The sequence below is a fragment of the Pantherophis guttatus genome, chromosome 3 (assembly GCF_059756535.1).
Source record: "Pantherophis guttatus breed Tessera chromosome 3, ASM5975653v1, whole genome shotgun sequence".
In the NCBI taxonomy this organism is placed as follows: Eukaryota; Metazoa; Chordata; class Lepidosauria; order Squamata; family Colubridae; genus Pantherophis; species Pantherophis guttatus.
Window position 1 is genome coordinate 190,908,065 of NC_142065.1, and position 15,792 is coordinate 190,923,856.

A 15,792-nucleotide genomic window follows, 5' to 3' on the forward strand; every position below is an offset into this window, starting at 1 on the left:
AAGGTCATCTGCATTCACAATTATATAATTCAGATGCCTAACTTAGATAACAGTGATTAGGCTACAACCACAATCATCCTACATAATATAGAAATAGTCTCTTTTCTATAGCCATCAATGGAAGGAGAAAGCTGAAAACATATTAATGGGGCTTGAATATACAATCAGACAAGGCAATGGTAATTAATACTCTGTTGCCAGTAAATTAATATTTAATTGACTTTTCCCTCAATCATTTCAGAGTAGAACTTGAACAGAAACAATGTGGTAGGTCAACTCGAGCAGATACTGCATTTCCAGAATGATTAGCAAATATTAGCAATCAAGTTATTCAAGACAACCTTGGGAAACTTTGCTATTATAGTAGCAGGTATTTAGTTTACTTTTGTTTGGACAAGAAGAGCCAGCACTAACATAATATGATTACTCAGTCTTATGAAACAGTTAAATAAGCCCATATCTCATAGGATCTTACAACATGTTTTTTCTTGACAGTTTACCTGGGTGTTAATGATTTAACAGAGATGTATCAAATATTTTGCAGACAAACTATTGTATAGCAAGCTACAAGATTATACCTTTTTTCTTTTGAAAAAAAAACATTTTGTGTTTAATGTTGAATTTAAGGATTACCATCCACTTTAAAAATATGTATTCAGATAATTTAGTTAACAGAGCCAGTTTGGTTATGTTTTTATGGCATCAAGCTAGAAACATGGGAGATCATGAGTTCTAGTCCAATCATAGGCAGGAAGCCAACTGGCTGACCTGAGGCTAGTCACTTTTTCTCAGCCCTAGCAAGAAGACAATGGCAAACCATTTCCAAAAATAACTGCCATGAAAATTGCAGAGACTTGTCCAGGCAGTTTCCAAGATGGGGCACAACTGAATGAAAGAAACTAGAGAGTTGGGTTGATATAATGATTTAAGGCACCAGGCTAGAAACTGAGTTCTAGTCCTGCCTTAGGTAAAGATTTCCCCTATCCAGTTCAGGGGGTGGTGCTCATCTGTTTCTTAGCAGAGGAAGCCACCATTTTCCAAACCATCTGTGGTCATATGGTCAGCATGACTATATGCAGTAGTGCATGAAAAGTCCCAGTGAAGTGGTACTTATTTATCTACTCACATTTACATGCTTTCAAACTGCTAGGTGTGGGCAGAAGCTGGGGCAAGTAATGGGAGCTCACCCTATTGCATGGTGTTCAGGTCTCGAACCTGGGCTGCCATCTTTCCAGGTGATAACCTCAGCATCTTTAATTGCTGAGCCATCGCACTCCTGCCTTAGACATGAATCCAACTGGGCTACTATGGTCCAGCCACTTCTCAATCATCAGAAGACAATAGCAAATTATTTCCAAGAATCTTGCAATGAAAACTGCAGGGATTGGGCAAGGCATTTGCTATGAGTCAGGAAAGTTGTCAGATCAAAGTATTATGTGTATGTATGTGCACCGTAAGTCTACAGTAACTAAGAGACAATTAAGCAGGGCTGTAATTGTGTGGACAGGAGAAATCCACGAACGCCACTATGCCTAATAGTACTAGCAAAAGATGGACCCACATGGTGTAGTCTCTGCCAAGGTTCAGGGATACTGTAGCTGCAGCAGCTTCATGGCTAGATGTTTTAATGTTCTTTACTGGTTTTAATATTTTTATTGTTTTAAATGTTTTTTTAAATTTTTAATAGTAATAAGTTTTGAACTTTAATATTAATAAAAATGTACACTTAGAAGACTGTTGATAAGGCTATAACACTAATTTTTGAAATAAATGCAGAGTTTTACTGAATTATGACCAGTTAAGATTATATCAAAATTTGACAACAGAGAACAACATTATGTGATCAACTTAAAAATAACATTTGATTTATTGTTGTTCAGATAGCTGTGTACTGAGCTTAGAAATCAGCTATGATCAACACTTACATGGACAAGTTAGGAGATGGAACCCTACTATCATCAGCTAGGTTCCCAAGGTGGCTCAGCGTTGAAGTCGAACTGTTCTCGATAAAGCACTTCTCCTAAACCCTCTGGATAGTTGTAAACTTGATCAGAGAGCTTGCCCTATGAAGAAAACCAAATATTCATAGTCAATTCAGAAAATCCAAGTACACAAAACAAATATTCCCTTATGTTGATTCTAATACATTGGCATGCTATTTAATTAAAATTGTTCAATTCACAAGTTTCCCAAGGCCCATTTTTCAAAAATAAATTTCAAACACCACTATACAGCTTCAAACATCTGGCCCAACATCATGATTTCTTCCCATGTCCTCACATAGCCCCCCATGTCATAAAAATATCAGGAAACCTGACTATATCTATCATCTGTTTCAAAATTTATGGTCTAAAGTTATCTCATAAGTCTATGGAAAAAACAAACACCAAAAAATACATTTTTGAGGTGAAATGAAGAACTGAGCAACAGTATCTATTCTGAGTCATAAACATGTTTGTTTTTAATAAAATTTGACTTTTTAAAGATCAGTAAATAGGAGCACATTCTTGCCCATATTGGCCATGTATGCAAATTCCACAAACGACTAATTTATGATGCAGGGTAACCAAATCCTATGGATACCAAAATCCCTCCAGCAAAATTGTGCAGTGGATATATTGGGGATGGTATCTAAACTACTATAAAATAAAATATAGCAGGATACAGAGCTTAACTAAGTTTAAGATTACCAAGATTTGAGCAAAAAATAACCCATGTGAACACACAGGAATCTATGTTTGACTAATAAGCGTAATGAAAAATCTGACTAAGCAAGCAAGACTAACGAAAGAAGCACTAGTTTATTAAAAATTGATAATGGATAACAACTGGAAGTATATGAGGAGTGAGATCTAATAATTAAATCCAGATAGACCATTTTGATGGAAGTGGAATGAATGTGACTGGCCATCCATTTTTGCAGTTCCAACAGGTAAATTCCATAATAGAAACTAGTTCAATCATTTTTAGTGAGAGCAACTGGGCAGCAAAGTTAGGTTTATACAGCCAATTTCTCTCCTGTCTGTTACCTGTAAACGAAGCATTACTAACTAAAGCAGCTGCTATCAGTTGTGCCGTACTGATGCAAGCTTTTACAGGATTTTAGCATAGGCTGACATAAATAAATTGTGCTTTGTGGATGGGACAATATATGTTAAATGCCAGAGGATCCACTGCAATTCTGCTAAGGTAGTGGTAGTCCACCTATCTATCTCTGTAGTGTAATGATCCAACAAAAGGAATGGGTTGTAATTCCTCTCTCTGGTAGCAAATTATGTTCACACAAGCACCACAGGAATAGGAACACTAGGTGGAGGGATGATGTGAATGAAGATTGGTCAGTGACATTACATAATTCTTTTCATTATTCTATTTTCAATTAACCTTCCTCTTTTGCCTATATTGATTTCACATTGGAGCCTGCCTTTCCTTTCTCCCATTCAATTATAAGACATTCTCAACTGTGCTTGGCTTCCAAGTCTAGGCAAAACCAGCCGGATTCTGTACTCCTACCTGCTAAAATGTTAGTAATATTCTTTGAGCTATAAATGCAAATGTAATTAGAAGAGGGCAATATCTGCAATATCTGTGGAAGGACCTGGAGATCATTCCAATGAGGAAAGGTTGCACTGACTAGATAAAAGCTCAGAAAAAATTATATCTATAGCTTAAGCTATTAATATGAATAAATATATCCTATCTAAACAGAAAGATGTGAGCAAATGGGCTGAAAATAGGTTTAGATTTAAACATTTGGAATAATCATATGCACCACCACTGAGTCTCCCTCCAGTTCCTCATACTGCTTTTGCCCCCATCATAAAAGTTTTGGATAGTCTTCCCAATTCACAATGGAGGTATCTTCAAATTTAGGCATAGAACATATACTCTGGCTGCCTCAAAGTCTCCCGAGTTGCTTTCTTAGTTGATGGAATCCATGACAGAATTAACATTAAATTTAATAATAAATAAACATACCATAACATACTTCTATCAAAAGCTCAAATATTGAATCATATCATATGGTTATACAGTAGAATAGAATAGAATAACAGAGTTGGAAGTGACCTTGGAGGTCTTCTAATCCAATCCCCTGCCCAGGCAGGAAACCCTACACCACTTCAGACAAATGGGTATCCAACATCTTCTTAAAAATTTCCAGTATTGGAACATTCACAACTTCTGCAGGCAAGTTGTTCCACTTATTAATTGTTCTGTCAGGAAATTTCTCCTTAGTTCTAAGTTGCTTCTCTCCTTGATTAGTTTCCACCCATTGCTTCTTGTTCTACCGTCAGGTGCTTTGGAGAATAGTTTGATTCCCTCTTCTTTGTGGCAACCCCTGAGATATTGGAACACAGCTATCCTGTCTCCCCTAGTCCTTCTTTTCATTAAACTAGACATACCCAGTTCCTGCAACTGTTTTTCATGTGTTTAGCCTCCAGTCCCCTAATTATCTTTGTTGCTCTTCTCTGCAATCTTTCTAGAATCTCAACATCTTTTTTACATTGTGGCAAGATCCTTCTGTATCTTAAGCCTATCTTCCGGAGTGTTGGCTATTCCTGCTAGCTTGGTGTCATCTGCAAATTTGATGAGTTCCCCATCTATCCCCTCGTCAAAATCATTGATGAATATGTTGAAGAGTACTGGGCCTAAAATAGAGCCTGGGGTATGCCACTACATACCTCCCTCCATGTAGATGGAGTTCCATTGAGGACTACACGTTGAGTGCGGTTGGTCAGCCAGTTATGAATCCATCTGGTGGTGATGCTGTCTAACCCACATTTTTCTACTTTATCTAGTAGTAGGTTATGGTCTACTTTATCAAATGCTTTACTGAAGTCCAAGTAAATTATATCAACAGCATTCCTCTGGTCCACTAATTTTGTCACAGTCAAAGAATGCAATAAGATTAGTCTGGCATGATCTGTTTTTGACAAACCCATGTTGGCTTTTGGTTATTACTTTGTTTGCTTCTAGGTGTTCGGTGAGTCGTTGCTTGATTATCTTTTCCAGAATCTTCCCTGGTATTGAGGTCAGGCTGACAGGTCTGTAGTTTCCTGGATCTGTTTTTTCCCCCCCTTTTTTGAAGATGGGAACTGCATCAACTCTTTTCCAGTCCTCTGGCAGTTCCCCTGTGTTCCAGGATCTTTGAAAGATATAGTTCAGTTGTTCTGAGATCTCGTCTGCCAGTTCCTTCAGAACTTTGGGGTGTAATCCATCTGATCCTGGTGATTTGAACTCGTCTAGGGTAGACAGGTGTTCACCTCTCATTTTTTTCTCTATTTTAACTTGTGTTCCTAATCTGTTTTTTGTGGTGCTGTTTTTGATAGGTTGGACTGTTTTTTCCTTTTGTGTAAAGACAGATGCAAAAAATGAGTTAAGTAGTTATGCTTTTTCCCTGTTGCTTGTCACTTTCTCCCAACAATGGGCCAATTGTTTCCTTGACTTTTTTCTTGTTTTTAACATGTTGGAAGCTTTTTTTGTTATTTTTTACTTTTGTCGCAAGCCTGTGTTTATTGTGAGCCTTAGCTTTCCTCACTTCATCTTTACAGGCTTGGGCTATTTGCTGATATTCTGCCTTAGTTATGTGCCCCCCTTTCCACTTTTTATACTTGTCCTTTTTGTCTTTCAATTTGTCAGAGAGTTCTTTATGCAGCCATGCTGGTTTCTTTTGAGCTCTATTATTTTTCTTCTTCATTGGTATTGTGCTAGACCGGGCTTTTATAATTTCACTTTTCAAAATTTCCCAAGCTTTTTGAGTTGTTTTCCCCTTGAGAATTCTCATCCATGGAATCCTTCTCAAGCTCTAAGTTTATTGAAATTAGCTCTCTTAAAGTCCAAGACTTTAGTTTGACTTTGTTCTACTACTTGTGTTTGCATAATGTTGAATTCCAATATTGCGTGATCACTTGCTGCCAAGGTTCCTGTAGCTTCAACACCTTCTATCGTTTCGTCTCTGTTAGTGAGAATTAAGTCCAATATGGCTGATCCCCTTGTTCTATTCTCTACTTTTGGGAAACAAAGTTGTCTGCTAGGTTTGTTAGGAACCTGTTGGATCTTCCACTTGGTGCAGAGTTTGACTCCCAGTTGATGTCAGGGTAGTTAAAATCCCCCATTACTATTGTGATGTGCTTCCTACATACCTTAGTTAGCTGACTAGCAAAAAGTTCATCTACTTCCTCTGTTTGGTTGGGTGGCTTATAATATAGACCTATGGCAATGTCATTTCCACTCCCCCTTCAATATTGACCCAAATGCATTCAAGATAATTTTCATCATTGTTGTGCTCTATTTCTGTAGACATGTAGTTATTTCTTATATATAGTGCAACCCCACCTCCTCTTTTATTTGGTCTATTTCTTTTAAATAATTTATATCCCTCTAGCTGTATGTTCCATTTGTGGGTTTCATCTCACCAATATCATATCTGCCCTCATTTACTTGAATTTCTAATTCACCTTGTTTATTCCTCATACTCTGTGCATTGGTGTATAGACATTTGAGTCCATTTTGATTGACCCTGTGTTTACTGTCTACATAACATGTGTTGTGCCTGACTGCCCCTTTCTTGCCACCTGTTTGATTAATGCACATGGTATGGCACTCGCTATTAAATCCTTGGTTTTGCTTGACAGCAGGGCTGATAATCTTACCCGCATAGATCCAACATCTATGTTACATGCTCTGATAACCCTATTAATTTTGGATTGCTGGGGACAGAAATGTTCTGTATCAATTCTCTGTCCCCGCTGTTCAGTTTAAATGTTTATCCAGAAAATCTGTGAATTTATTGCTAAGTAACTCAGTCCCTTTCTTTGATGGATGCAATCCATCTCTTTTGTTTGTTTTTCATTGGACCAGTTGCAGACATCATGACTAACAAAACCAAAGCCTTCCCTTCTACACCACTCCTTTAGCCACACATTAAACTCTGCTACATGCTGGCCTTTCTCTTTTCGTTCCTTTTATTTTATTTTTTTATTTTATTTTATTTTATTTTATTTTTTTATTTTATTTTTTTATTTTTTTATTTTATTTTATTTTATTTTATTTATTTTATTTTATTTTATTTTATAACTTGTATGCCACCCTCTCTCCCAAAGGACTCAGGGAGGCTCACAACGATAAAAAACGCATAAAAATCAGTATTCAAATATAAAAAACCAATACAATCCCCTTTAAAAACCCCTTCAGTCCAATCCGGCCAGGCCAAATAGCCATGTTTTGAGGTCACGGCAGAAAGAGCGAAGGTCAGGGGCCATCCGGAGCTCCAGGGGGAGCTGATTCCACAGAGTAGGCATGCCCACAGAGAAGGCCCGCTCCCTGGGAGTCGCCAGCCGACACTGTCTGGCCGATGGGACCCCAAGGAGGTATATACCAGTAAAACCTCTGAAAAGATAAGCCTCCAACCTATACTACTAAGTTCATACCCCAAGCTCTGGAAATCATTCTGCACAGAAAGTACATCCTTTTGGGACATATCATTTGTGCCAAGATGTATAATAGCATCAACATCAGTCTTTACTGGCATTCTTGATTATTTTAAGAATACGCCTCTTGTCTCTGCTGGCAGTAGCACCTGGCAGACACCTGATCTCTTTCAAAACCTCCATATCTTTTCCTAAATTTACATCCCTTACAACTGAATACCAACCAGAAGGTGGCTTCTCTTTTTGGATACCATGCTCTTCTTGTGTGACCGATGTGTAATACCTGGTTCAAACTTTCCCCTTTCCAAAGTAAATTCTTCATCTTGGACCACGATCCCGATTATTTGAGTTATCAGTATCACAACTACCTTGACCTGTCACTTTAGTGTCTCTATTAAGGTCAGCAAGGGCACTATATCTGTTATGCTGGGACACAGCAAAAGCTTTGTGTTTATATGGTTCACAGCTCTCTCCCTGCCAGATCCCACGGTTGTCCATACTGCCCTTCTCCTGCAGGATCTTTGTGGTAGAGGGGACTGATAGTGCAGCAGCTCAGTAGAATGGAATGGCTGAATTGGGCACTTAATTTCTACTTGGAGAGCACAGATTAGAGATTCCAGATAGGTAATCTGTCCACACAGACTACTAATTTGTTTACAAAGAAGACAGTACCCAAATTTGAAGAGAGTACTGCGAAAGACAGCTGCAAACAAGTATTACACTGAACTAAGCCAGTCATTTTGAAATAGAATAAAATCACAATCTCAAGTGCACTAACTCTGAATATATTATTGCTATTTTTGGTTTATAGTTATATGATTCTCCTCTGTACTCATTCTCAGACTCCCCCCTCACAGCCAGCAGCTCCTCCCCCTAGCTTCTGTGAAGTGAAAATATAATGAAGGTAAGTTTCACTCTACTTTTTCTCTGTACTCACTCTCAGACTCCCCTCTCACAGCCAGCAGCTCCTCCCCCTAGCTTCTGTGAAGTGAAAATATAATGAAGGTAAGTTTCACTCTACTTTTTCTCTGTACTCACTCTCAGACTCCCCTCTCACAGCCAGCAGCTCCTCCCCCTAGCTTCTGTGAAGTGAAAATATAATGAAGGTAAGTTTCACTCTACTTTTTCTCTGTACTCACTCTCAGACTCCCCTCTCACAGCCAGCAGCTCCTCCCCCTAGCTTCTGTGAAGTGAAAATGTAATTTATTATCTTTTTGGATAGTGATTTCAATGTAGAATCTTTAAATGTCAAATATATCTATGTAATGTTGAACTATGCACCAAAACTTTGGAATCTGATTGATCAGGATCTACAAGTGTATCAAGAATGGCAGGTGGCTAAAAGAATCATACCGAGAAATTAGAAATGTTGTATTATTCCAAAGGACAAGGAATGGTTGTCAGAAATGTAGGAACTACTTTTTGAAAACAGCAACATTCTCCAGCAAAGAATTCTATAAGATACATTACAATGAGCTTTTGTAATATTTTGTAAAGTTTTACAATAATATTTTCTCCTGATCATATTATGGTATGGTAGTTATTAGTAAAGCAATGACTAGATAAGTATAAAATATGAGGTACATTTTTTAGTTTAAAGATTATGTGTGGGTGTAATTTTTTTTAGAAAAGTAAAAGTCTCTTAAATATGAAATCTTTTTGACTAAATGTTCTATTGTTGTGATAGGAGAACTTTCAATGCCCATTTATGAAAACAATACACAGACTTTTTAAAAAATCATATATTTTTTAAAAAAATCAAAATGAATTATAAATCAGTTTACAAACTACAATTGTTGGATACACATAGCAGCCATACAAAAGTCACCTTATCCAGTATCCATTTCATATACATAAATATTACAACATGTATTTGTGGTGCATCCTTTTCATGGCAAAGATAAACATGTAACAGAAATGACATAGTCTTCTCAAAATGAGTTAAACATTTCAAAAATATAAGAATCTCTGTAGGCTCCTATCAATATACAGACAATTAGTGTGTAGTTTCGAACACAAAGTGGGACCTATTTTTCTTTTTCAGTTGTGATTCTTATGCAACCATTTATTATCAATAGAATAGTAAGAAGTTTTAGTATAACACTAAGATTCAATACTTCCAAGAAGTTTATTTAGCTGTACTGTATGAAGAAAATACTTGAAAATGTCAAGAGTTATACCAAGGTTTATACACAACTATGAAGCATTATTTGTGCATAACCACACTGTATGCTTAATTACGTACTATTAAAATTCACTCCCCAGATATGCTAAAGTCAATAAATGTTTCAAAACGAATTACATGAATGTTACTCTCTCCTTTTAGTTCCAGATTTAATTCCTTTAATATTTGTTTTTCACAGCAACCCTTAAACCTACTATTGTTAACAGAAGGGCTATTTTTTTTATCATGTTCTATATAGGTAATTAAGCTGATTTCTTAAATGTATTGTCTTTCTTCCTTCATTCCAAGTCATGATTAAGAAAGCAAGTAACATTTGAATCAACAATCTGTACTCCAAGCAAATTTTAAGCCATAAAGCTAAAGCTTACCTTTTTTGGGGGGGGGGGGGGAACAAAAATCAAAAGCACAACAATCAATTTTTGTTATCTTCCCAGATGGTTCAACTGACTTGATATTATTAAAATCCTTAACAGAAGATCTATTGTGTGCCATAAATCCTTCAATTTAATTAACCCATATTTGTCACTTTGTGGTTTGCTCTGAAGTTTGTTATAGTTCATCAGCTGCCAGCTTCTCTGTAGGTGGGTTAGGTTAATATGCCTGTTGTGTGATACAGAAGCTTCCTAGCTGTGCTATAAGTGGGCAAATGAAGAATGAAAGGGGACACCAATCCTACTGAGACATATGGGCTGGAGACATGTTATTTCATAAGCCATGTTTCACAAGCCATGGCAGCAACAGTACTATTGACACCACAGGAAGTAAAGAACTGGGCAAGACCAGTCCAGACTGGAACAGACTCTCCTCCCCTTTCACCAAGATTATTCACTACCCAGCTGTGTTAGAAGGGCCCGCCCACAAGACTTGATTAAAAACACTCCCAGCTGTTAACTCACACAATTTTCAAATGTTATCGTACAGCACTGTGAAGCAGATGCAAAAATTGGACAGCTAATGATGCCATTTCTTATGCAACTGCTACACATAAACCCAAGAACTGTGCTTCTTAGTCTTTATTGGCACTAAAAAAGCTAAGTTTCATTTTCATTTGAAATACATATAAACAATACTTTCTTTTTAAAGGTGCTCAGCACCACACTTCATTTATACTTCCAGAGCATATACTTCCTATGTACCTGATAATACAAGCATTAACGATATTAAACGAAGAATGGAAGGGCCACTGTGTAAGTACAATATGCCTTTCTCGCATATATTTAATACTCAGAAGTTCTGATGCATGTTCAGTTAATAATCTGTAACAATTCTATTATACTGGGAAATGGGGAAGTAGGTGCTTTCCCCCATCAATTATTATAAATCAAGATTGTCAATTCTGATCAATATAAACAAGGTGTCAATGTAATGTATTAATATTATGACCAAAATAAAGGTCTTGTCTTGTGACATTAAACAGCTTCATTATTTTTTCCTCTAACCCCAGGGTAAGATGTTTGTCAAGTTGTATCATAACTGAGAAGCATTACAGTTATATTCATTTTTATCTATCCAATCTCTTCATAAATTAGGTCAGACTAAAGAAACAACTTTTAACAGCTAAACTAATATATTTTTCCAATGTTTTCTAAAAGCCACATTTTTTACAAGAAACCAACTGCCAATTACCTAATAAACACTAGGATAAGAAATGAGGAATTTAGTGTATAAATACTTTTTCCTGACTACGAAATAACTCTGTTGCTTTTGTTGGGCTATAATCCTATGCTCCCTAGCTTAGTTTTATTCAAAAAGAAAAAAAAAACAGTATTAATTCTGTATTCCCAAACTGGGATGTTTTCCTTTACATATGTTTAATAATAACTAACTTATACTTCTGCTTACTTACAACTGTATCAGGGTTGGTTCTACTTATTCCAAAACAAAGCAGAAAATGCAGTAACAGAATAACAGCATTGGAAGGGACCTTGGAGATATTCTAGTCCAACCCTCTGTTCAAGCAAGAGACCCTATACCAGGGGTGAAATACTCCCATATCGGACCGGATCACCTGATCCGGTAGCGATTTTTCCCTGTGGTTCAGCGATTTGGTAGTGATCGCCACCCAGGTGTCATTACTTCCTGGTTTTAAAAAGGAAGTAATGTTTTTGCGCATGCACAGGTGTGCGTGCACATGCGGTGTGTGCACTTCCAAACTGGTAAGGAAGGTAAGTAGATTTCACCCCTGCCCTATACCTAGACTAGCAGCTATCCAGTCTCTTCCTAAAAGTCCTGAAGAACTTAAGACATATTCTTTAATGTCATTTTGGCTTATTTTAATACTGCTAACTGTGGATTTCCGATCAACAGAACTGCTGTAAATTTTGTACAGATAGCAGAAACATTTTTGTGAACTTATTGAACCTCTTTAATTTGATATGACACAAATATCCCCAACAATTAGGGTGGAAAATACATGCATGTCTAATAGTTGAAATAACATAGTAACGGGCTTGTTTTATTTATTTTTAGTAAACGAGTCTTAAACGTTAGGATCCAAGAAAGGCTCTGATATTAATGCCACTCATTTTGGAAGAAAAACTGATGTAAAGGTGAGTACCTGCGAAATTGGTGTCACTTTATGTTGTCAACTATCATACCATACACTTGATACTCTAATGAAGGATAATTTCATGACAAAGAGTGGATATCAGATGCTGGTGCCTAAATTATGTCAAAACTATTTTTCCAGGAAAAGACCACTTCACCTTTCCAATGTAGTTTAATTCCCACACTTCAGACAACCTATGCAATTTAGTGACACACGCAGTAATCTGTGACAGGATCACCAACCCTTCCAATATCAGAAACAGAAGAATTCAGAGGATTCCCAGGGTTCAGAAGGGGAAGCCTTATTTTGGTGCCAACCAACAACATAAACCAGTCTAGCTTGAGCTCAACCTTGCCATGCCCGCACCCAGAGGTGGTGGGAAGAAAGCTTTGCCATGTTACCAGCGGTCCTCATTCCTGTCACAAAATGGGGGCCTCAGTCTCCTGAGGCCAATCTCCCCAACCCATCCTGAGGAAGACCTCCCGACAAAATAACGTTCTTCCCGGGCTTAGGAGGGACCACGCCGGCTTCTCAGGGGACCAGGGATCGCCTTTCTCCCAACCTGACAACGCCCACCCACCCCTCGACCCCGGTCTGGCCGTCTCCACCCGCCTCCCCTTCAGTGACAACAGGCTAAAACGGCTGTTGCTTCTTCAGCCTTTCCCTGCGAAGTGACCCAGTTCTGAGGCAGCCACACAAGCGGCGGCGGCGGCGACAGCTTCCCACTCCCTTCCACAGAAATCCGCCATGTTAGAGCCGCCGCCACCGCCAAGCCCCTCCGCTATGTTCTCCTCCGGGCGCTGCGCCTGGATTCCCGCTTCTCGGTTCCCCTTCGATTCTCCGCTCAAATGCCCGGCGCCGGACTAGACCGGGCGTCTGCCCCGCCGCAGACAGCGGGCCCTTCTCCGCCCACGCGAGCGTCCGCCATGTTAGAACAGAAGCCGCTTCTCTCCCTCCGACACAGACATAAGCACCGCCGACCGCTTTTCCCTCCCTTCAGAAGTAAGAAGCAAGAGGAGGCCAAGGCGCAGCCAGATGCACCCACGCCACGGCACGAAGCACCCGCGCTCCCCGTCCTCAGACACCAGCTGGGACGCGATGTCCAGCAGCCAGCCGCCGGCGGTGCTAAAAGCCGGCGGTGCTCCGCTTCTAGAAAGCTAAAATGCCTCCTCGGGAAGAGGGCGAACCAAGGCACGACCGCCTCCCCGCATCTAGTCTTGGTCGGCGGGAGAGGAGGCTCTGGAGGCGGCTTCCTCCCGAGAACTTCGCGCCGATGTCACAGGGCAGCCCTCTCCGATGCTCCCCAGAAGGAAAGTGGGTGTCCCTCCCCCCACTCCTCTCCCAGACACCTGTGAGGGATGTCCGCACCCACGAAAACACACAGACACACACGCCGCCTCGAAGGTTCTTTCCCTTTCCCGCCGCGTTTGGAGGGCAAGTTTCAGTCCCCAGAGGGGCCGCCGCCGCCGCCGCCTGCCCTCCAGGGTACCCACCCCGCTACATCTACGCAGACACACCTCGAAATCAGGCCCCGAATAATCGCATACTCACGTGGGACAACGGCCCGAAAGATTTGGTAAATCGTCTTCTCTTTTTAGGCGGAATTTTTAAAGAGTGATGTGGGAACCTACAGCAGAAATACAGGAGGCGGCAACGGCGCCTTCCAGGGCCATAGGCTGCGGGGGCGACCAGAGAAAGAGCGCAAATCTGCGCTGAGGCGGCGGAGCAGAAGCAGCCGAAAGAAGCGGCACCTCGCGGGAAAAAGGGGATGAAAAATGGGAGGCGACGAGAGACCCGGGCGGCCAGAGAGACGGCGGGACGGCAACCAACACGAACACCGGGCAGCGGAACACCGCGAGAAGGCAGAAGAGGAAGAAAGGCCGCAGCGAGGCGGCATTTATAAGGAAAGCCGGGCCAGAGGAGGGGCTCGGAGCCACGCGTCACAAGCGTGCGAGGAAGGAGGCGCCGCTTCCCCGCGGAGCACCAGAGGCGCGCCTGCGCGCTTCCTCACCTCCTTTCCTCCCCCCGCCCGGCGCGAATTTTTCCTGCAAGGAAGACATTGCGCATGTGCGTCGGCGGGGTACGAGGGACGCAGTTTCAAAGGTTCGAACAGGTTGCGAAGGGTAGGAGAACTCGGTTTAGCTTCGCGGAGCGCGTCCGTTGCGGTGTCCTCGCCTTCTTCGAAGTGGTGACAGTCAGGGTCGAAGAAGAGGCGATATCCAGATTAGCACAAGAGGTGCTTATATCGCTTTCCAGTTAAGGAGATGCAAGTGAATCTTTTTCCACGCGCTCTGCCTTGTTTTACAGAAGCGCTTCGGAGTTGCCCGCTTATGGGCTCAAACCCAACCGATGCAGCTGTCCTTACGATGGCATTTCCACCGCAGGTGCTTTTCACGCCCATGCCCATTTTTGAGATGACAATCGGGTGTCTGGCCTGTCCCAGGAGATGCGCTCGGGCAGTGGCTGTCGCTTGAATTTGGACGGCTGGTCTGTCTTGTATAAGGAAAAGCAATCCTGTTCAAGATTGGTTAAAAGAGGGGACGTATTCCTTCCATACTCGTATATAGAGGGCAGTGAAGCAATTTATCTACCAAGTAGATTTGGACTCCTAAAATCAGGCAAAATTATTGTAAATGCTGGCAACTGGGGGGAAAAATTGCTCCAGATTACAGCCAGCATACTTTTTAAATTCAAACTGTTCAAGTTACAGCCTGCGCTGTGTGACTCCTACTGTGGTGCATTATTTCAGACTCTTCACTTTCCAGGCTTATCATTATGACTCTATCATGGTATCAGAGACTGCCTTTCTAGTACATTTATAAGTGACTTTCTGAATACAGTACATTTTACTGCTAGATAATTATTAATAGATCTGAACGACGTTAGCTGTCCTGGAATAGGCCAGTATAAATATACATGGATTTGCCAAGAATTTATCAAGCTAAGACCTGCCTAATTGCACCTATTTCTTGGGACACAGTATGTGCTTACTGAAAGTGTTATTTAACTGAACTGTTACTGTTTTTTTTCCAACAAAAATTAAAAAAAAAAATTTTCTGAAACAATTTGTAACAATAACAGTGTAGGACAATTAACTGCTAAACTAACACTCAGTGGGAAATATTGCAAGAAAAAACAATAATCTGATACAAATGAAAAGAGAATACTACCCTGTTTCCCTGAAAATAAGACATCCCCTGATAAAAAGCCCAATCGGGCTTTTGAGCACATGCACTAAAATAACCCACCCACCCCCAAAAATAAGGCCTCCCCGAAAATAAGCCCTCCCCGAAAATATTTAAACACATGCACAGCCAGTCCCCATCATTTCCTCTAGTTAGGGTTAGGGATACAGAGCTGGAAATCAGGTAAAATGCCAAAAGGAGCCCCGTCTTGCTCCATGTGCCCCAAAATAATAAAACCCCCACCAAAATAAGGCCAAAAAATTTAAGACAGGGTCTTATTTTCTGGGAAACAGTAGTCTTAAAAATAATGTTAAGACCTATTTACTGTTTAGAAATGCAGAAATTGTATAACTTTTAATTATAAAAAGTTATAATTGCATAACTTTTAAAACTTTATTATTAAAGAAATCATACAATTAAAAGTTCAATCTTTAAAATATATGT

General features: G+C 40.1%; 1 protein-coding gene across 2 annotated transcripts in view; it reads right to left on the reverse strand.

The window, feature by feature from the left end:
* AZIN1 (antizyme inhibitor 1) overlaps nucleotides 1-13,933 on the reverse strand; it is a 38,293-nt gene extending 24,360 nt beyond the window's left edge. For both annotated transcript variants that reach the window (XM_034422141.3, XM_087890822.1), the window contains exons 1-2: nucleotides 13,715-13,933; nucleotides 1,926-2,063 (exon numbers count right to left, since the gene is read on the reverse strand). The gene's annotated coding sequence lies outside the window, so the exon portion shown is untranslated. The remainder of the gene's footprint in view (nucleotides 1-1,925; nucleotides 2,064-13,714) is intronic.
* Between the last annotated feature and the right edge of the window lie 1,859 nt (nucleotides 13,934-15,792).